The following is a 21764-nucleotide window of genomic DNA, read 5'->3' as shown; positions in this document are numbered from 1 at the left end:
CCAAGTCATCTCATATTCTCTTATAGAGCAATTAATCATAAACTACAACTTAATACTTTAGACACTGATCTTTTACTTTTAGTAACTTACTGCTTTCAGTATCATCTGAAACCTGTTTTGTACAACTTCTCCATGTAAGCATAGTTTCTTTTGATGTGATTGTTCGTATTTAATGTTTTTGTTTCATATTCTATTGATTTTTATCTGATCTTTCATTCTTTCACAAAAAAGTTTAAAGATGAATGGAAGAGATACCATTTACATTCACAAAACCAGAAGTCTGGAATTTCTCAATTTATTGAAACATTCCAAAATGGCTTTTTAAACTACCATTAAAATGGCATGACATTAACTCAGCTTCCCCTTACATAGCCTCAAAACTCCCTGCAGCTTCCACCCCAGGCTGACAGGACAGCAGCAGTTTGGGGACATTGAGTGAAGAGTCTTGAAAATGTACACAAGCTACAATCACACTCACTCTTCATGAGAGACCCCAAGGCTTCGTTGCTTCCTCCCCAGTTCATTCATTCACTGATCTGTCTGCAGCCTTGTTTCTGTGGTCGGTTGTTTTGGTTTGGTTTGTTTTGGTTTGGTGTTTGTGCTTCCTGTGGGCATTCGGTTGGTCGGCTGGTCAGTTGGTCGGTCGCTCCCTCTTCTATCTCGTATTTGGTGCTGGTGGTCGCAGATGGGAACAGTGGAGATGCTCAGGCCCTGGGGGGCCCTGCTGAGCCAGGGCAGCAAGTCAGCAAAGACAAGCAAGCTTCGGTCAGTGCTGTTACGTGGTCAGCACAGCTCTGGGCACAGGGTCCAGTCACCCGGCTGGGAAGTCCCCACTCTGACACCGTGGGCCCAAGGGTGCCGTGTCCGCGCCCACACCGGAAGCCAGGCCAGGCAAGTGTGGTCAAAGAAGGGCAGACACGGGTGGGACGGGGGACAGTCTCAGGAGAAACACGGGGTGGGGCGGTCACAGTATCTATGAACCGAGAGGTTCTTTAGGTAACTTTCTCGGGACCGTGCAATAGGAAACAGTGAAGCTAAATAAAAGCAAGGCAGGCTGCCTGAAAAGCCAATTCAGGGCTTTTCAAAAATAAGAATAAGAGCAAGTGAAAGACAGCTATAGATAAACAAAGATCAGTGTAAACAGGCAGTTAGAATAGCACATCCCTCCTTATACTGGGCACTGAACAATTATTTTCATTTCATTTTCTCCCAGAATTACCTACCTGAACCCTTCCATTTCACTCTATTCTCTTTTCTGTGGAAACTTTAAAATATTGTTTTCTTATCTGACAATCAATTCTTACTTTTCTCAGGGGCACATTGTCTCATTAGAGATAAATCATGACAACACTGTAAGAAGCCAGAGCAATGAACTGTGTGATTTGCTTATCAATAAGAAATAAAATTGGTGAAAAGAAAAGCATCTTGCGCAGCTCCACAACAGGAGCCCCACACGAGTGTTCCCGAGATACTCGAGTCTCAGCCAGGGCATCGCGCTCATTGACCTGGCTCTCACTATCCAACGCCATGAATAAGTCACCCCAAAACTCAGCTGCAGAAAGGAACTGCTTGATTTTAGTGCACTTGCTTGGGAATCAGGAAATTTAAAAGGGCTCGGGCGGGTTTGGTTTGTCTTTCTGGTTAGTTGTGTTTGTTTGTTTGTTTGTTTGTTTGTATAAATTGAGAGCTGAATTAGGAAAAACCGCAGGAGCAACCGAGGGCCGTCCAGGTCCCCCTCATGTAGATTTAGGGTGCCTTCAATATCTGCCTGTTTGGGCTTCCTCCTCATGTGCTGGGAAGTGGGACCATCACATACCTCCTCAGGGTTCTAGCTGAAGTGTTCCAGAGAGTCTGTCTTTCAGTCACAGCCTCAGACTCTAGGGAGCATCGCTTCTGTCATCTCTCAGTTACACACAAGACACGAAGTGCTTGGGATCCAGCAGGAGGGAGACACAGCCCCCACCCCTCAGGGGCACAGTCATCCAAAGAACACGGCCGGTGGGTGGCGCCACTGTGCCCGTCTTTGGAAAATATATGCTGCCTTGTCCATTCTCCTACTAATTTTCCAAAATAATAAGCATGGTTTTTTTGCATTGCTAATGTGATCATTATATTGGAAGCAAAGCCTTTGATTCAAAACCAGCTAAACAGTACACACACACACACACACACACACACACGATTCTCATACAGACAGGTAGTGCAGAGTAATAAGCACAAGCATAGACTCTGGAACTGACCTAGCTGGGTTTAGGATAAGGCTCGGCCACTTAAGAGTTGTACGAACATGGGCAAAATATTTGACCTGTGCAGCATCAGTTGCCCCATAATGAAAATCGTCCTTGTTTTAATCATTGTTAAGTGAAAGTAAAGTGAGTCAGTTCACGCGAAGCCCCACACTGTTTGTGGTTCACAGTAATAGCCAAGTGTCAGCTCAGTGTTAGCTACGAAGGCTTCACGTCGAGGAACAAGAAGCTGGTGACTGCCGCTGTCAGCCAAGGGAGAGGCAGCTTCTTGTGGAAAGGCTGGCTGCTCACAGCGCAGAGCGGACCAGGACCAGACAGCGGCTGAGGGGCCTCGGCGCCCTCAGGAAGGAAGCTTGGGGGGTCCTTGGTTTTGGTCTTTAAAGACATCCCTTGGAAATAGTAGGTCCCAATCATTTATGACAAAGCATTCGCGCTACACACGATCCAAGATTATGTTCCATATTCAAACATTCTTAACGTGAGTGAAAATATGACAATAATGTCGGAACCAATGTACTCATCCCTTTCTAAAAAGCAGATGACATTAGCGGCACAGCTCTCCTTGGTGACTCTTTCCGGGTGGCCCGTCCTCACCCCTGTGAACTTCCCCGCGGCTGCTGCCTTCGCGGGTGACTGCCGCCCCCGGCCCGGCGGGCCTGTTCCTCTCCAGCCCGGCACCACTCTCACCGAAGCCAAGGGGGATCCTAGGCCCTGCTCTCTCCTGCCCCAGCTCCTGCCGGCAGCTCAGAGCCCGCTGGGGGTCCTCGGACTCCCTTCCTGGGCCTGCAGTTCTGCTTTGCGCTCTCCCCACCTGTTCCTCCCTGGCTGTCCGCAAGGCCAAGGCGCGCCTCCCTTCTCCAGAGAGACCCTCCTCATCCTCCCGGGTGGGCCCGATCCATGCTGTTTGCTCACGCCAAGTAGCCCTTTCTAGGAGAGCCCCTTAGACCTTCCTGCAGGCACCTGTCACTGCTCTGTGCAGGACCACAGTGGCAGCGCCTGGACCGGTCTAGTACTGTGCTGATTTTACCAGCCTGGTTAATCCCCTCGCTGGTGCTCGGCCACTGTTTAATGGCAACTACTGACCGCATGAATGGGGCTCTGCCGAGAAACGTTGTCCTAGGTGAGCTCTGAGAAAGGCTGTGGGGGGGCAGGGAAGGCAGAAGCAAAGCTCCCTCCACCCAAAGCCAGCTCAGGGCCCGCGGTGCACTCATTCCACGCCAGTTTCCTCAGTGCTCCAGCAGGACTGAGGGCTTTGAAGGCAGGCTCAGAGAGCCAGGGCAGAGAGAAGCCATGCCAGGAAGGCAGGAGACAAGATGAGCACGGGGAAAGGAGGCAGACAGAAAGCCCTGGCAGGCCCAGTGAGGTGACGCCATCCGAAAGCCGAGCGACAGCTAGAAACCGAAGCCCTGCTATGTCCACGCAATTTGGCTTGGCCTTCTTTTCTTTTCTCTTCTTTTCTTTCCTTATTCTTTCTTTCTCTTTATTTCTTCCTTCCTTCCTTCCTTTCTCTCCCCCTTCCTTCCTTCCTTCGCCTTTAGAAAGTCAGGTGGCAACCACAAATATTGTAACTTTTATTTCCCCTTTTGTAATTCTCTCTTGCAGCTAATAATGTTGAATGTAGTTGATGCTGAGGAGAAACCAGCAATCCAGTTTTTCTCTAATTTACTGCAGCGATGAACATCCCAGTCAGTGAATCTCTTAAAGCTCAGCCATGGTATAAATGCGAGCAGACAAGACCAACAAGTAGCTGTTCTCTGTGTTCTCAAACCTTCTTAGCATAGTTTGAGACATTTTATTCTTCAGGTACTGAGGTGTTTCAGCAGAAAGCCAACAGGTGGCAGCTAGAATATGAAAGCTTGGCCTGTGCTGAGGAGTGAGCCACGCAAACAGCACACGGAATCTTGAGACAGAAACACCTGACTGTGGGGTGCAGAAGCAGCCTGAGCGAATCTAAGTTTCTCACACCCAGGAAAGATCCTTTCTCTTCGAAATATTGAGAGAGAGATCAAAAACAGTTCAGCTAGATGACTTGCTGTCCTCTGCAAGAGACTGGGTTGGGGGGCCAGGGATTTAGCTCAGTGGTGCCGCCACCTGCCTCGCAAGTGCAAGGTCCTGAGTTCGATCCCCAGTACCCCCCAAAAAAGAGAATGCGTTGGTATCAATTCAGTTTCCGGAAAGAAATATGCTGTTATTGATTAAGCTACTTATTTCTTATGGTTCTATTGAAAATCACAGCCCAGAAATAAATTCTATCACAATCAGAGTTGGCGGATATCACACAAATGACTCTTCTTTCCCTTTATATAAAAGGGTTTTACAAAATGTACATTTTTAATATGTGGAACTCATTAGTGTATTTGTATATTTTATATTCAAGAGAAATCCTTTGCTACAATTCCAGTGTATCCACCAAAAGTTCACATGTTAGGAACTTCGCTCCCTAAACTTACGTGTTAGTGGCATTAGGAGGTGGGGCACTTGGAGTGAAATAAGGAAGCCCTAAGGCCATCGGGTGGGACCGTGAGGGCAGTCGTGGCTCTATTAGAGGAGAGGTCATGTCCCAGGTGCACAGGTGCTCCGGCTGCCATGCCTGCCCTCCGCCAAGCTGTGACGCAGTAAGAAGGCCTCACCAGATTCCAAGCAGATGCTGGCTGCGTCTTGGGCTTTCCAGACTCCAGAACCGTGCACTCCATAAACCTTCATGCTTTGTAAATAACAGCTACAGAAAATGAACTCAGACACCTGTTGAACACAAGAGTGAACTGACATTTTCTACCATTACTGTGTGCTATAAGCAGTGGTCTCCATATGGGCAAAAAAAGCTTTCCACTGCAGAAGCAGAAAACCTTCAAGAAAGTGGAACTTGAAAAGCAATGTACCTTTCATAAATCACTTTAGCAAAATCGGCAATGCCTGTTTACATATCAGATAGTATTTCCAAAATGTCATAAAGGAGGGAAAATGTCTTGGCAACTTGTGTTTGAGAAATAATACAATACACAGAGAGACTGGATAGGAAATTGTTCCTATAGAAGTAGCCGAAGTCATCCCGAGTTTGGGAGGGCACAGATGCTGCTGAGGGAGCGTAATCTCTCAATGCTGGCCCAGTGGAGTGAGGACAGAAGACGATGCTAGAGAGCTAGGCCTAAGAGCCCTGCACAACACAACGTGGGGGAGGCTGGCCCTTCTCAAAAGGAACCCAGGTGGAGCATTTGAGCCCAGCAGGTAACAGGGAGGTAAGAGAAATTAGCAAGCTGCTCTCCTTTGGCAACCTTACGTCTTCACACAGGTATACGAGACAGGCAGCCAAGCAGGTCCCCAGCAGCAGCTCAGTGTCAGGTTAAAGAAATTAATTTATTTTCACTACTTCTTAGTGACCAAGTATAGAGCTATGTATTCAGAAAACACTGTGTAAAGGACATTTTCTATTATCCATATCAAACCTGAAAACTGAAAAATAATCATAGCTTTATTTCACACCATCAATAGGGATTTCCAGTCAAAATACATATGATAACATATTGGGTACAATCATATTAATATGTTTTCAGTTATATTAAATTTAAGGTAATCCTTTGAAAAATCTTTGCAAGAAATCTCCAAACCCAGAAAATTTTACTACAGCAATTTTTTTCCCCTTTGCCTTGTTTTTGTGCACACACAGTATTTGTCTTTAAAGAACTGGACCATTCTGTCAGGCTGATCAGATGTCTGTGATCATTTGACTTAACAATGATACAAAAGATTTTTAACTATGAAAAACCAGACTTTATGGAGGAGGCTGGATCTTACTGTGGAAAGAGGATCAGATCTGAAGCCAGTCGACCTCAGATTGAGTCTAAGCTTTATCATTTTCTAATGTCTGACCTTGAGCAAGTTGCTAACCTTCATTGAACTTGTTTTCCATTTATAAACTAGAGATGATAAAACCTCGATTTCTGAATTGTCTCGAGATTGAAGAAGTTCATACATTTGTAACGTGCTTTATAAAATATAAAGTACCAACCAAATGTTACCTGCCTCGAGTCAGTGGAATGATGTTCACAGAAAGGGTCCTGTGTTAGGTGGGGGAGATGACACCAATGACACCAGTTGCTTCTTGTAGAAGACACTGGAAATATTCATATTTAACTGTGACACAGTCCGAAGGAAAGCCATGCGACTTAACTGAATTATCATTACATAAACACCTCAGACTATAATTTTATGAATGGAGTTTTGAGTAGAGGTTGAAAACTCAAATGTTTACATGGAACAAGAAGGTTACATGATACAAAGCATAAGTTGGGAGTAAGACAAGTGTGTGCATAAGTGCCATAGTGAGGCCAAGTGGGGCTTGGATCCAGAAAGGGGACTCAGAACAGTGGGGAGTGCAGGAGAGATGTAAGTTTGGCCAATTGTTACCCCAGAGAAGTTTGGATTTCACACTATTAGATTTCTAGTCTTAAGAGAAGATGGAAATTACATATGTACTTAAGACCGTCTATTTTGACAAGGACTTGCATTTTAGCTGAAATACAATGTGAAGAAACATTGAAGGCTATAGGCGACCTTGGTCTCTGGTCCCTGTTCAGGTGCCCACTGTAGGGGAGCCCGGGTCTGAGCCCCAGGCTGGGCCGCCTGTGGCCAACTCTCCTGGATGGACGGCCTTGCTCAGGAACCTAGGCCCGAAACTTTGTTCTCCCTGACCCGGGGGCAAATGAGGAGGAATGGCAGAGAGACACAGAGTCAGGTCAACGTGCGGGGCCCCAGGGACTCCTACCTCTAGCAGGCAGAGGAGCCCCGGCCTGGCTCACCTCGCTTTTATTCACCCAGACACGGGCACAAGCAATCAAAGTAACACAGTCCATCTGGTTCCCAGTACCCACTAGGGCACCTCTGGGGAACAACTGAACCTCCGCCACCTTAACTTGCCCTGATACGCAGTCACCCCTGTGTGCGGCCATTCTCCTTTGTGTCCCAGAGGCAGCCAGTCGGCCCTAGTTCCCCTCTGGTCCTGACAGGAGGCCCTAAGACACAGGAGACGGGGTCCGTCTGTAGGGTTACGCCCTCCTGAAGTAAGGAGGTAAGAGGTGAGAGCAGAAGAGTGAGAGGTGGCTATACTACTGATGGCAAAATTCACTGAAGTGGTAATTAGGTGACGTGGAATGCAGATATCCTGGTGTCATCAAAGCAGACAGCCACAAGAAAAGAGAAAGGTGAAGTCAAGCCTTGGCCATTTATGAAAAATGACTTCTGAGATTATCTGGCCTCATGTAAAACCGCAGCAGATCCTTGACTTACAAAATCAATTCAATCTCAAGGGCTGGTTGTAACTCAAGTCAGTCAATTGAGGCTCAGACTCCTCTCCACAGCCTTCAGAGCCTCTCTCCTGTACATAGCAGATCTCAGTGTCCTTAGAGAGACCCTGGCCCAGGATTCCTCAACCCCACACAGGAGAGGATGCTGTCAGGTTCCTTCCAGAACTCGTTAGGGGTTAAATCTGTGTATGAGACCATCTAGAAACACAAGTAGCTGGCATTGGGGTCGTAACTCAAGACTTCGTTCATAAGTTAAAACTAAAATTCCAGTCATAACACAGGTTGTTCATTTGTCAGGCCAGTCGTAACTCGAGGGTCCACTGTGACTTTTTGTGTTTCTTCCCTCTTGCTAAACATTCTTCAGGCCAACACGCATCCAAGTAGAACTGAAACACAGCCTTGTCCAGAGTCCGTGATGTGGACAGAGGTGGTGGCATGGCACAAGGGCTCTGAGAAAGACAAGGTGAGGGGTGGCCCATCCTCCCCAGTCAGCTGGGACCAAGACAATGCTGGGCCCTGCAGAACTGAGATTTCTTAGAAGAATGTGCAGTCAAAGGAGTTCAACTCCACTCTTCCATTCTCACAACAACATTTTAATGATGTTTTAGATAAGAAAAGCGTAATGTGTATAAAAAGAAAATACCACTATTAGGAAAAACAAACTTGTTCAAAGAAAGATTGCCTCTGATCTTGGAAAGAAATTATCATTAGTTTATTTACTTGATTTGAATCTTAATCCTAATGCCTTAAACCAGGAGCTCAGGAATAACCCAGGAAATCAGAGCAGAATAAAGTTTTAAAAATGTATTCACTAACCCATTTCAATACTTATACATTTGACTGAGATATGTGGGTGGTGAAAGTAGAGCTTTCGGAGCAGCTATTCCAACATTTTTATGTATACAGATAACTACTGGTATTTTCTTTATTACAACTAAATCATGTACAAGTCATTCAAAATACGGTGGTACCTCGGTTCATGAACTTGTTCCACGATTCTGGAAAAGACGGCCACGTTTGTGTTCATGCTGGAAAGATAGCTGTGCTGATGTGTCAGCTGATGCAGACTTCACAAATAAAAATAAAATTTGGCCAAACACTTTCGTTTGCAAACTAAATTCTTCACAAACAAAAGCCTTTGTGAGCTGAGATTCCTCTGTAACTGGCTCAGTCAAGAACACTGAGAAGAGGGTGCACAGTTCCAGCAAGACATGATGAGTGCAGAAGTTAAAAGGAAAATTGGATGTTTGCTCTTGATGTCAAAAATAACTCAGTATTTTAGACGGGAAATATATAATCACAATTTGAACAAAAAGTAAAGATATGATTTTAGAGGGAAAATACAAATGTGCGTGGTTTATTTTTCCTTCCACTCTCATTTTCCTAAAGATGCCTTAACTCTAAAGTGTCCTCTGAAGTCCTCACGTGGCTGGGTCGCGGGACACAGTTCTCATCAGCAGATTGGCCCAGGTCCCCCATGCATCCGTCTTACCGAAGCCATGTGGAGTCAGGGCCTGTCCGAAGCGGGCCCTGGCGGCCGAACCTGAAGGGTGTGCTGCTGGTCTAGCTCGCCCCACCTGTTTCCCGGCTGCAGCCCTCTCTGCGAGCAGCTCTCCTCCTCGTGCTGCTTCTGGCCTGGAGCCAGCCACGGACTGGACCCCCTGAAATTGTGATGCAAAAAAAACCTCTCCTCTTTTACACTGTGTCTGTTGGATATTTCACCCCAGCGGTGGAAAAGTGACTAAAGCACATAACTAATACCTTTGGTCTCATGGAACACAGCCCCAGCCTCTGCTCCAATTCATTCACTTATTTAAGTCATCTCTGGGCGGAGACCCCAACGTGCTAGGCGCAGTGACTAATGCAGGACGTGTAGTAGGCCCTGCACGGCCTTGCCTGGGAGGACCTGTCCCTGCCCTGCCATCTGACTGCCCTGAATATCTGTTGATTTTGTCAACTCTTTGAGGATTGGCTTGAGGTTAAAAACAATGTATTTATGGCCGTATCCCCAGTGAACAATACTTGTGTGTAGAATGCATGTTTAATGAATAAATGAATTAATAACACTGGGGACTAGAATGAAGGAAGTCTGGGAAGGCCTTAAAGAGTTTGGTGAGAGCAGCTGGTGTCTGAGGCGGCCTAGCCTTCGGGTCTCATCCTTCACAACCCCAGAACTGCAGGGACTGCGCCCCATCCCAGATGTTGGACCAGGGGCTCGATTTTGCTGGGAAATCCTCACATGGGAAGGAAGGCACTGTGCTCCTTTGGCACTTCCCCTACCCGCCTTGAAATGCTGGACGTTTGAGGCTACGAAAACCAAACAAAACAAAATGGGAAACACAGCAAGCCCGTGGAAGACATGATCATAATCTGCTAAAAAAGGCTCCTCTGCTTGTAATTCGAGGCGTTTCACAGCTCATCTGGCTTCACCAGCCAGGACAGAGGAAGAGACACGCACCAAGAGGTGAGGCGTCTTGGAATCGGGCTGAGGTCCGCTGCATGCAGAGCGGCGCTGAGCACCCCTCCCAGTAGGCTCACCACAGGTTCCCCAGGAATGAGTTCTTCTATTCCCTGATCCTGTGGCTCAGGATCTCTTCTCATTCTTGTGCTAAAACCTGTCCCTAAAATGAGCTGCCCCTGCTTACATATTTAACAGCACTGTTTTCTATCAGGCTGTGCAAAGGCCAGGAGGGCTCAGGTGGGGAATGCCATTCCCCGTGACGTCAGTAATGACTGACCTATTTATCTCGGCTTTGAGCTGCTGATCTGAAAGTAAAGATTTAAAGAGAGAACATCAGAAATCATTACCTTCTTGGGTACATAATTAGTAATAGGAAAAACCCAGCAAGAGGCAGAGAGACAGGGGAAAGTCCTCCGAGAGCCCGAGTGCAGGAGGCTGACTGGCTCGAGAGAAGTTAGAAAAGTGCAGCTTAAAAGCCCCTCAGCAGTTTTCCCAAAGAGAGCACATCTGATTCGTGAGGTAACAGAAACATCACCTCATCTGCCAACAGCGTTATTAGCCTTTCAGACCCTCAGGTCAAAATCCTTTTTCTAAATTTCTGAAATTTTCTCAACCTTCAGAACAATTACCAGGGACCCCTCTCTCTAAGTGCAGGCGGCTCCAGGCAACTCTGCCCCAATCAATACAGGAGGCAATCTCAGGTCTTCTGCGGAATTTCTGAACATAGGAAGCACTAGGATCTTCGAAGGAACGCCAGGGTCAAGTTATATGGAAAAAAGTATGAATAAAAAACGGTAAGTATCTCAGAAAACAGAAGCTTTAAGGCAGCCTTTTCTTTAAAAGTTGATATTTAAGGGATCATGGACACGAAGGTGCCTCCTCGTCCAGCAGCCAGGCTGAGAGGGTGGCTATGGCGGGGCCCAGTGGGCTCCAGTGCAAACTAGCAGCACAGTGAAGCCGTCATCCCATCTTCTGAGGCAGGCTGAGTCACCAGGTACTTTTCCCTCTCCTCCTTGATGCTCCAATCTGCCTGCGTGTTAGAACCATAGCGCTAATACAAGGTTCTAGTATCCAGGTAAGCAGAGATCAGACTCCCTCCTTTACGAGAAACACACCACGCTAAGCAAGGAAACGTAAAATCAACCACCGGGGCAAAGTGAGCGGTGTCACTTATGCAGCCAGGTGAAAACCCAGAGTCCAGGTGCTGTCTTCGCTGCCACCTGGAAAGAAAGTTGTCCCAAAGGCAGCCCCGAAATGATGGCCTGGACCCCTCTCATAGGCAGTGCAGTGCAGTGCAGCCCATCTGGTCCCCACAGAGAAAACCTGACTACTGGGTGTTCAAGCCATGGGGAGGCAGGGAGCGTGAACGATAAGGAGAAAATCTAGGCTCGTCCTCTTGTACACACGGTCATTCTTCTCACCCGTGTGGACCCCAGACACAAGCAAATAAAGGGGGAGCGGTTTGGAGGAAGAACTGCTCTGAGCTGCACTGGACGCCAGGAGAGCCCGTTCTTCCCGGCCACAGGTCACCAACCCGGTCGGCCCCTTCACTTCCCTAGAATGGGCCAGCCTTGCTGGGAAGCCACCAGGGCCTGCTGCAGAGCTGCCTGCCTCCTTTACGTAGAACCACTATTCTGTCACTATCTGCCGGAGATGGGCACACGGGGTAGCTTTACCCCCAAAAAGCTAAATTTCTTAAATAATTCAGAAAAGTCATATACAAGTATTATTCTAATGAAGATAACATAATAAGAATACAGTGTATTAACTATAAGGTAGTGAGATAGTAAGAAATCTCTCCTTTTTTTTTTTCTGGTACCAAGGATCGAACTTGGGACCTTGAGCTTGCAAGGCAGGTGACGGCACCACTGAGCTAAATCCCTGGCAAAAACTATATGCTATACCAATTGCATTTGGTTACCTATATGAAATTATCGAAATCCAAGAGGAAGAGATGACAAACATAAATATATATGCACCAAATACGAATGCCCCAAACTACACAAAACAAATATTAATGGACATGAAAAACCAAATAAGCACTAATACAGTTGTAGTGGGGGACCTCAATACCCCACTATCACAAATAGACAGATCATCTAGGAAAAAAATTAACAATGAAATTCTAGAACTGAACCAAGCTATTGAACAAATGGACTTAATAGATGTTTGCAGAGTGTTCCACCCCACAAAATCAGAATACACATTCTTTTCAGCTGCACAAGGGTCATTCTCCAAAATAGACCACATGCTAGCTCATAGGACATGTTTAAGTAAATGTAAAAGAATTGAAGTTGCCCCCTCTATATTATCAGGCCATAGTGCAATAAAATTGGAGATCAATGACATAACAAACTGCAAAACCCCCACAAACACATGGAAATTGAATAATACCCTCCTAAACAACCAATGGGTCACAGAGGAAATTAAAGAAGAAATTGACAGTTTCTACAAGTAAATGATAATGCTAGTACAAATTACAGGAATCTATGAGACACAATAAAAGCAGTTCTACCAGGGAAATTCATAGCAGTGAATGCCCATATTAGGAAAACAGAGAGAATTCAGTTAAATAACCTAATGCATAACCTCAAGCTCCTAGATAAAGAAGAGCATAACAAACCCAAAGCCCGTACAAGAGAGGAAATTATAAAGATCAGAGCAGAAATCAACGCAATGGAGACTAAGAGAATGATACAAAAAATCAATTAACCAAAGAGTTGATTTTTCAAAAGAATAAATAAAATCAATAAATCTTTAGCCAACCTTATCAAAAAAAAGGAAAGAAAAGGCTCAAATCCATGCAACTAGGAATGAAAAAGGTGAAGTCACAATAGACCCAGCAGAAATAAAGAGGATCATCAATACCTACTTCAAGAACCTGTACTCGGATAAAATGGAAAACACAGAAGAAATGGACAAATTCCTAAATACATACAAATTGCCAAAGTTAAATCAAGAAGATACAGAAATTCTAAACACCCGAATTACAATGAGTGAAATTGAAAATGTAATAAAAAAATTTACAAACAAAGAAGAGCCCAGGTCCTTATGACTTCACTGCTGAATTCTACAAGACTTTTAAAGAAGAACTATTACCATTACTCTTTAAACTCATCAAGGAAATTGAAAGGGAAGCAAGCCTTCCAAATTCATTCCTGGTAGCAAATGTTACTTTGATTCCAAAACCAGGGAAAGACCCAACTCAAAAAGAGAACTAAAGGCCAATCTCCCTAATGAACATAGATGCAAAAATCCTCAACAAGATACTGGCAAACAGAATACAGAGGGTCATCAAGAAAATCATACACCCTGACCAAGTTGGATTTATCCCAGGGATGCAAGGATGGTTCAACATCTGTAAATCAATAAATGTAATACACTATATTAACAGACTCAAGGACAAAAACCACATGATCATCTCAACAGGTGCAGAAAAGGCATTTTACAAAATCCAACACCCATTCATGATAAAAATGCTACAGAAAATTGGAATAGAAGGTCTTTATCTCAATTTGATTAAGGCTATCTATGAAAAACCAACAGCCAACATCATACTAAATGGTCAAAAACTGAAAACTTTCATGCTAAAATCAGGAACAAGACAAGGATGTCCACTATCACCACTCCTGTTCAATATAGTTCTGGAAACATTAGCCACAGCAATTAGAAAAGAGAAAGAAATAAAAGGAATAAAGATTGGAAAAGAAGAAGTTAAACAGTCATTATTTGCTGACGATATGATACTTTACATAGAAGACCCAAAAAACTCGGCCAAAAGACTTCTAGACCTAATTGACAGATTCAGTAGAGTAGCTGGATACAAGGTCAACACTCAAAAAACAATAGCCTTCTTGTACACAAATAACAGGCTCACTGAGAGAGAAATTAGGGAAACAATGCCTTTTATAATAGCATCCAAAAAAATGAAATATCCAGGAATCAATCTAACCAAGGAAGCAAAAGACCACTACACTGAAAACTACGGCACTCTGAAGAAGAAGATTGAAGAGGATATAAGAAAATGGAAAGACATCCCTTGTTCCTGGGTAGGAAGAACCAATATAGTGAAAATGGCCATACTTCCAAAACTGCTATATAGATTCAATGCAATGCCAATTGAAATTCCAACAATATACTTTACAGAACTAGAGAAAATGATCCAAAAATTCATTTGGAACCAGAAAAGACCTAGAATAGCAAAAGCAATTCTAGGCAACAGAGACATGGCTGAGGGGTATCACAATCCACAACTTCAAAGTATACTACAAAGCTACTGTGATAAAAACAGCATGGTACTGGCAAAGAAACAGACTCGAGGATCAGTGCAATAGATTAGAAGATGCAGAAACAACTCCAGACATACTCACTCACCTCATCTTTGACAAAGGAGCCAACCACCCTCATGAGGAAAGATAGCCTATTTAATAAATGTGTTGGAAAATCTGGATTTCAACCTGCCAAAGATTAAAACTAGACCCATATCTGTCATCATGCACTAAACTAAGATCAAAATGGATTAAAGATCTAAATATTAGGACAGAAACACTAAACTTGCTGGAAGATAAGTTAGGTAGAACTCTTGAAGACATTGGCATAGGAAAAGACTTTATGAACAAAACCTCAGTAGCACAGGAACTAGCACAAAGCACCAACAACTGGGATCTCATCTTATTAAAAAGCTCCTGCACTGCAAAAGAAACCACCAGCAGAGCTAAGAGACAACCTACAATGTGGGGAAAGAAATTGTAGCAGCTGTACCTCAGACAAAGGGCTACTATCTAGAATATATAAAGAATTGAAAAAGATCAGATCTCCCCCCAATTCCAAAATGGGCATCTGCAATGAACAGGCATTTCTCAGACAAAGAAGTAAAAGGAGAAAATAAATATATGAAAAAATGTTCAACATCACTGTTCATTCGAGAGATGCAAATGAAAACAGTGCTGAGATTCTACCTCACCCCAGAAAGAATGGCTGCTATCATGAAATCAACCAATAACAAATGCTGGCAGGGCTGTGGGGAAAGAGGAACCCTGCTCCACTGCTGGTGGGAGTGCAGACTGGTGCAACCACTGTGGAAATCAGTATGGAGATACCCCAAAGAACTAGGACTGGAAGTCCCATTTGACCCAGCTACTCCCCTGCTGGGTATCTTCCCCAAAGAATTAAAAGAATCATATCACAGTGATATATGTGCACCTATGTTTATAGCAGCACAGTTTGTGATAGCTAAAGCTTGGAAACAACCCAAGTGCCCATCAACTGGAAACTGGATAAAGAAGATGTGGGTTTTTTCATAAAATGGAGCACTACTCAGCCATAAAGAACAAGAAACTAGAGACATTTATAGCTAAATGGATGCATATCCAGGCCATACTCTTAAGTGAAATAAATAGGACACCCATGTGTAAATACCGAATAGTTTCTCTAGTGTGAGAAACTGAAAGTGTAAATAAGGATGAAAATGATTAAAATCAATAATTGATCATTTGAAATAGGAAAAGGTCCAAAGGTGGAGGGGTGGCAGTAGGGGAAGGGGAAAGGGAAGAAAGGAAAGGAAAAATAATGAGAAAAGAAAAAAAAAATGGAATCAAACTCTGTGTAAATAGGGAAGGGTGGAGCCGGTGAAGGGCGCACAGGTAATGGGGAACAAATAAGAACCAAGATGCATCATGTGCAGGTACAAACACCCAATGATATATGGAAATGTATTTTTTTTTTGGTACTGGGGATTGAACTCGGGTCCTTGTGCTTGCACAGCAGGCGGTGAAACCACTGAGCTAAATCCCCGGCCCTGTAAATGTATTGTATACCTAAAACATACCAATAGAAGAATTTAAGGAAAAAAAGAGAAGTCACGGACCCTGCTTCTCTGAGTCCCATAGCCCAAGCCCCTTGGCACAGAGACGTGCCGCCCACGGTGCAGTGTGACACGCGTGAAAGAGCCCCTGGTCCCCTTTCTGTGTCTGCACTGCCACTGCCATGCTGCGTGCACACTTCTTCTAATACCCTTCTTCCCCACGGTCCCTGCGCCACCCCGGCTTCTCACACAGAACTCTGCTCCCCCACTTTCTTATGATGTCAACCTTCTTCCATCTCATGTGTTCTTTTCCTCATTTCCCCCAAATTAGACCCATTTTCTCTTGGAGGAGGAATGCATCTGCTCTCTGCTCCTGGGACTGTGTTAACTCCTGACCCAAAGCAGTTGGCGTTGTGTTTTCCTCATGAGTACTGGGCCTTGGCTTTTGCCTCTGACAACTCCGTGTTCTTAACAGGCACAGTGCCATCCACAGCTTCTGGCTGAGCAGCCCGGGGACAACTTCGCGGCCATCCTCATCAGCTCCTTCCCAGCCCTGAGAGGTGACCACTGCTCTGAGCTTCCTCTGCGGCTCTTGTTGCTTCCCTCTGCTCTTCCCTGAACCCCAATTATGTGGAAATCCCCCAAATTATAATAGTTTCCAGTTTCTTTGTTTGATTTGCCTGAATCTTAAAACCACATTTCAACATTTCAAAAATTTTTGTTAAGGAATAGCATGAATGATTTTGTAAGACAGGCATCAAATTCTTTTTGTGAATGAAACAGAGAAACTCGTCTGAAACCATTTCTTAGATCATCAGTGCTACTTTCCTCTTCAATCTTTCTCTACCCATAAAGTAAAATTATACCCATTCATCACTGTAATGCTAGTAAGTTCCAATTAACACAAAATAATATGCCATATTTTATTTAACATCAGAGAGATCTATCATATCATTTTGTCAATAAATAGTTACAAGTTTTGAAGTTCGAAACATGACTGCCCTTATGATTTTATAAAGGAAACTATCAATATGTTTGGGATTTTGCTTCTCACTAAAATGTTTATTATTCCCCTCACTTTCAAGTTACTATCTCAGCTGAACACGCTGCCTTGCATACGTGGCTCTCATAACGCTGAAGGTAGAATCCTGCAAGCTGCACAGAAACTTTGGCAGTGGAGCCCTGGATAGACCTTGCCAACGGAAGGAGAAGGGCCATACTGCCCCTTGGTGTTTGCTGCCTGCGGGTTCTCTCCTGGCTTGCTGCTTCTGTGACCATTGCCCCGTAGTGCTGCTTCCCTCTGGTAGCACAAGTCTTCCTTCTAGAAGCAGCTGGCTCCAGGCTGTGGAGTCCTCCCACACATCTGAACCATCTTCATCCCCTCCCTCTGACACCAGCTGCTTCCCAGGTGTCCCCTTTAAAGACCTGGCTTGTGGCTCCAAGGGCCCTACTGGGTTCCAAGGCTCTGTGCCAGTCAGCCAGGTACATCCTGTGCAGAGCCCCGCCTCGAAGCTGTGCAGGGTCTCTTCTTCTGGGGTCTGAGCTTTGCTCATCTCAAACTTTTCCTCTGTACCCTCACCTGGAGGTGGAAGCTATTTCTTGCAACTGTTGGCTGTATGATACCGGAGGGTTCTCATCTCCTCCTCTGTTAACAATTTTACCAATAGTTAGAAAGTTTTCATACGGAACGCTCAGAATTCCAAAAACGAGAGTGACTTCTGTCTCCTGATTGGATCCTTCAAGCTTGTCTTAAAGACAGTTATTACCAATCAGAGAGAGCATTGCTTGACAACTGGGTGTCAGTCCATGTGTATAAGATTTTCTCAGAATTTTTACAAGCAACTTGACAAAGTACATTGCCAATAAGATAAATTGACCACCAAAATCCAGAAAGAATTTTTAGGGCTGCTAAACCATATTCATGTGCAGAACAAGGTTTTCTTCTGTGCCTGTTGTGGTGCCCCACAAGGCCTGCTCTCCCTGCGGCAGGAGTGGTCTGACAGCAGCTCACATTTGAGTCCCTACAGGAACTTCCCTCAGCTGACCACAGCTCATACAGGGAGGAGTCTCAGTAGCTGTGCTCTGTCTGGTAACACTGTTGAAGCACCATCCGGAGCTCAGTGCTAAGTGACAGCTGCATCACTGCTCCCTTCTCTGGGACTGGTTTTGCTTCACTCATTCCTGATACTCATGCTATTCCCACATTTCTGTCTCACAGCTGGTTTTCTGAGTGACACTATTTCTGGCACTCACAGTATGCCCGAATAGTATTCTACACAACTAATGTTTATCCCCCACATACACACAAATTCACTTCTTAAAGACCTACTTCCTAAAGTGGCTGTATTTGGAGACAGGATCCTTACAGAAATAGTTAAGGCTAAAAGAAACCATAGGAGTGAGGCCCTGGTCCAATATGATTAGCGTCTATGAGAAGAGACAGGTGGAGGCTGTTCTCACTCCTCCCTGGGAGGACAGGGTGAGAAGCTAGCCATCTGCAAGGAGCAAACAGAGCTCCCACCAGAGACTGAAGGAACAGCACTTTGGTCCTGGACTTCCAGCCTCCAGAGCTGGGAAAAATAAATGTCTGTTTTTCACACCATCTATCTTGCGTTATGGTAACCAAGTTGACTAAGAAAAATGGTTAAATAATTACTATCATACTTTTATTTAAATGGTTAGATCCAGAATTTAAGAATTAATTCCTATCCAACCCATACAGACATTATCATACACATTCCTGATCCCTTACTGAACTCATGCTACCTTACTCTTATTACTAAGCTCTTTATTAGAATCTGAGATCTCAGCGTGACTTAAAAGCTTTAGGCTCCATGAATGTTTGCCAAGATTAGTAAATCAAATCAAAATAAGTCTATCCTGGACTTTGGCAAGCTGGGAAGCAACTTAAACATTATACACAAATGACCTTAGTGGCAGTTATAGGAAATATTTACTTTCTATTGATTATGAAGAATAAGGGACTGCTCTAATCACTCTGCATGCATCACTATGTTTGTTTTCATAATACCCCTGTGAAATAGTTGGTGTAATATCTGTTACAAAGATGAATAAACAACCCAAGTCACAGGCAAGTTCAGGAACTTTCTCAATGTCATACAGTTAAAAAATAACTAAACATAGACCGGATTCCAGAGCACCTAACAATCCCTTCACCATTTCTTCTTCATCCTTGGGTGCATCTGGGCTGCTCATTTCTCCAGGTAGACACCCAGGGGGTTCTGGAGTCACTGGGCATCTACAGCACACCTGGTACACATAACGATGTATCTTTACACAGACAGAATAGTGTGGACTTCACTGTGTACAAATAAACTATGGAAAACCACCCACGACATGTTGGAGAATTTCCTCTTATGTCCCTCTTCACACTCACACAGAACAAACACGAAAGAATGGTCCAGTAATCTCAGTAAGAGAAAACTATGTGTCAAGATGGAATCTTGTCTTAGGTGATCTGGAATGGTACACTGATTTCACTGAACCAACTGTCTTAGTTACTTTGTTGGTCTCTGAGACACAATGCCCAACACTCACAAATTAAAGAAGGAGAAGTTTATTTTGGCTCACAGTTTCTAAAGGTGTCATTCCATAGTCAACTGGCTCCAAGGTGGGGCAGCAGGGCAGAGGAGAAGCAGCTCAGGGCATTGCAGCAGGAAGCAGGGCAGGAGGAACCAAGAAGGCAGGAGGCAGATAGACCCTTCTAGGCCACGCCCCCAGTGATCCACCTCCTCCAACCAGCCTTCACCTCCCAACACCACAATTAGCTGGAAATTCATCAGTGGACCAATCCACTGTCATGCCCCTATGATCTAATCACTTCCCAAAAGCCCCACCATGAGGTCATGAGGTTTTAGGGAGACATCCAGATACCAACCATAACACCAACTATCTGCCTGGTTTTATTTTGTCTTTGTTCTGTGAAACACTTCATTCCTATCAATGGTACTGTACTACCAATGACAACTACTAGACAATATTAAGTTTTAATCAACATGACTCAGGAAATATACATGCATTTCTTGGAAAAATATATATTTATTTAAATAGACATTCAATTATACGTATCTGCTATGGGCATAGATTTTATTTCACCACTGATATGACCTGTTCTTTTAGTTGTAAGGCAATTTCTTTATAAATCATAATCCTCTATATGATATCAATGAACAAAAAATTGAGAATTATAATCATTTTGAATTAGACATTTAGCGTATAATAATTATAGACCCCTTGCCACATTTTTCCACAGCGGATGAACGGATGGTCGACTTGTGAAACCCGGCTGAACTGAATCAGCGTGATCTGGGCATGGAGGACCCACCTGGGGATTGTTACCAATGGCCATAAAGAGAGAACTGGAGGGGAGGATGGGGGGCTGTCAATTTCCTAGGAGAAGCTCGCTCGGGGTGGTTTTCCTGATGCGAACTCGACCATTCCCATCAGAGGAGGAGCTGGGGCCTCGCTCTCCCTGGGGGCGGCTGCTGTTCTCCTTAGGGGAGTTCTGGTCTTCACCGTGAGCGTCGCTTCCTGGCTCCAGTGCGGATCCCTCAGCCTGGTGGCGCAGAGCCTTCACCCCATGGCACAGGCTTTCTGGCTTCCACCCTGGCCTTTGGCCTTCCAGGTGCAGATCCTCAATATGGACAAGCATGAGACATTGCCGTGGGCTCCGGGCCACTGGCTGGACTTGTGGAGGACACTGCCTTGGGCTCTGGGCCTTCAGCGCGACTTGCGCAGGACAGTGCTGTGGGATCCAGGCCTTTGGCTGGATTCTTTAGGCACAGGTTCTCTAGTGTGCGGCTTATCTCTTGCACTCCTTTGTATTTGACTTTTTGGGTAAATATCATAAAATAATCCTATAAATTATGTCTTATATTAAGTGTATTCCCTTGGCAAAAGCCTGACTGCAACACAGAGCTACCTGAAACAATCATCTATCAGAGTTTCCCCTTAAAAATATGTTTACAAAGAAATATGTTTGCAATCCAGTTTGTCACAAACCTTCACATGTCGGTGTCAGGTCCCTGATATTTGCTGGACACCTGGTGTGTCCCAGGTAAGTGTTCTAAGTGCTATATGTTCACCAGCTCATGTGTTTCTGCCATGTGAGGATGGTACCACTTTTGTCCACACTTTTGATCTACTAATATGAGTTCTCACTGATAATTAAAGATGTTCTTCACATCAACCAAGCCACTATTCAAAGACTGGCTGTCTCCTGTCTAAAAGGAATTGATTTTGTCACAATTTCCTTCTTATTACTGGGAAGAACAAATAGACTTATGAGTTATGGTGAGGTCAGTGCTATTTGAATGAAGACATTCAGGATAAAACTGAAAATGAAAATAATTCTTTATTCCCATGTAGTTATTAAAAACCACAATCACTTCATTCTTAGAATATTATGCAATCCTCTTGATAATGAGATCATATATGAGGAAAATCCAGGGAACAAAATCCCCTAGAAAGTCCTAAATAGTTTTTAGAACCCTTGAATATACTTTCCTTTAAAAATATGATTTCAGAAAAGAGTCAGTTGTCATTAAAAGGTCTCCACACAAGAAACACTGCTGTTATAATAATTAGCAAAGTGCCAACAGAGTTCTAAGGTGCGAGAGAACTTAACTACAAGTTCTGCATGTCACTATAATGAAAGGTAATGAGGCCACTCGGGCCGAGAACTCTGAAGTCTTAATTACATTGTACATTTTGAGGATTACACTGTATGGCATGTTTCTCAACTCATTCACAGATCCACCACTGACTTTCTGATTTGAGCATTAACCTGTATTCATAATCAATTTTATTTTTTTATACATTTTTCCTCATACAACTGAATTATAGTGACCCTAAAGCTCACACAGTCTCACAGCAGCGGAACAAAATTTGGTTAAAGCGTATGTGAACTGATGTGCTTTTGCATCTTCCCTGCT

General features: G+C 44.2%; 1 long non-coding RNA gene across 2 annotated transcripts in view; it reads right to left on the bottom strand.

Moving 5' to 3' along the window:
* The window catches only part of LOC110344913 (uncharacterized), a 32341-nt gene extending 11015 nt beyond the window's left edge, over window positions 1-21326 (bottom strand). For both annotated transcript variants that reach the window (XR_015449700.1, XR_002387859.2), the window contains exon 1: window positions 19402-21326. This is a non-coding gene — a long non-coding RNA (uncharacterized LOC110344913). The remainder of the gene's footprint in view (window positions 1-19401) is intronic.
* Between the last annotated feature and the right edge of the window lie 438 nt (window positions 21327-21764).

Source organism: Heterocephalus glaber, unplaced genomic scaffold (genome assembly GCF_053883595.1).
Source record: "Heterocephalus glaber isolate CG9 unplaced genomic scaffold, H.glaber_assembly_v1.0 deba00000768, whole genome shotgun sequence".
NCBI classification, from domain to species: domain Eukaryota; kingdom Metazoa; phylum Chordata; class Mammalia; order Rodentia; family Bathyergidae; genus Heterocephalus; species Heterocephalus glaber.
Note: the sequence above shows the minus strand (reverse complement) of the source record. Positions and strands in the feature narration are given on the sequence as shown.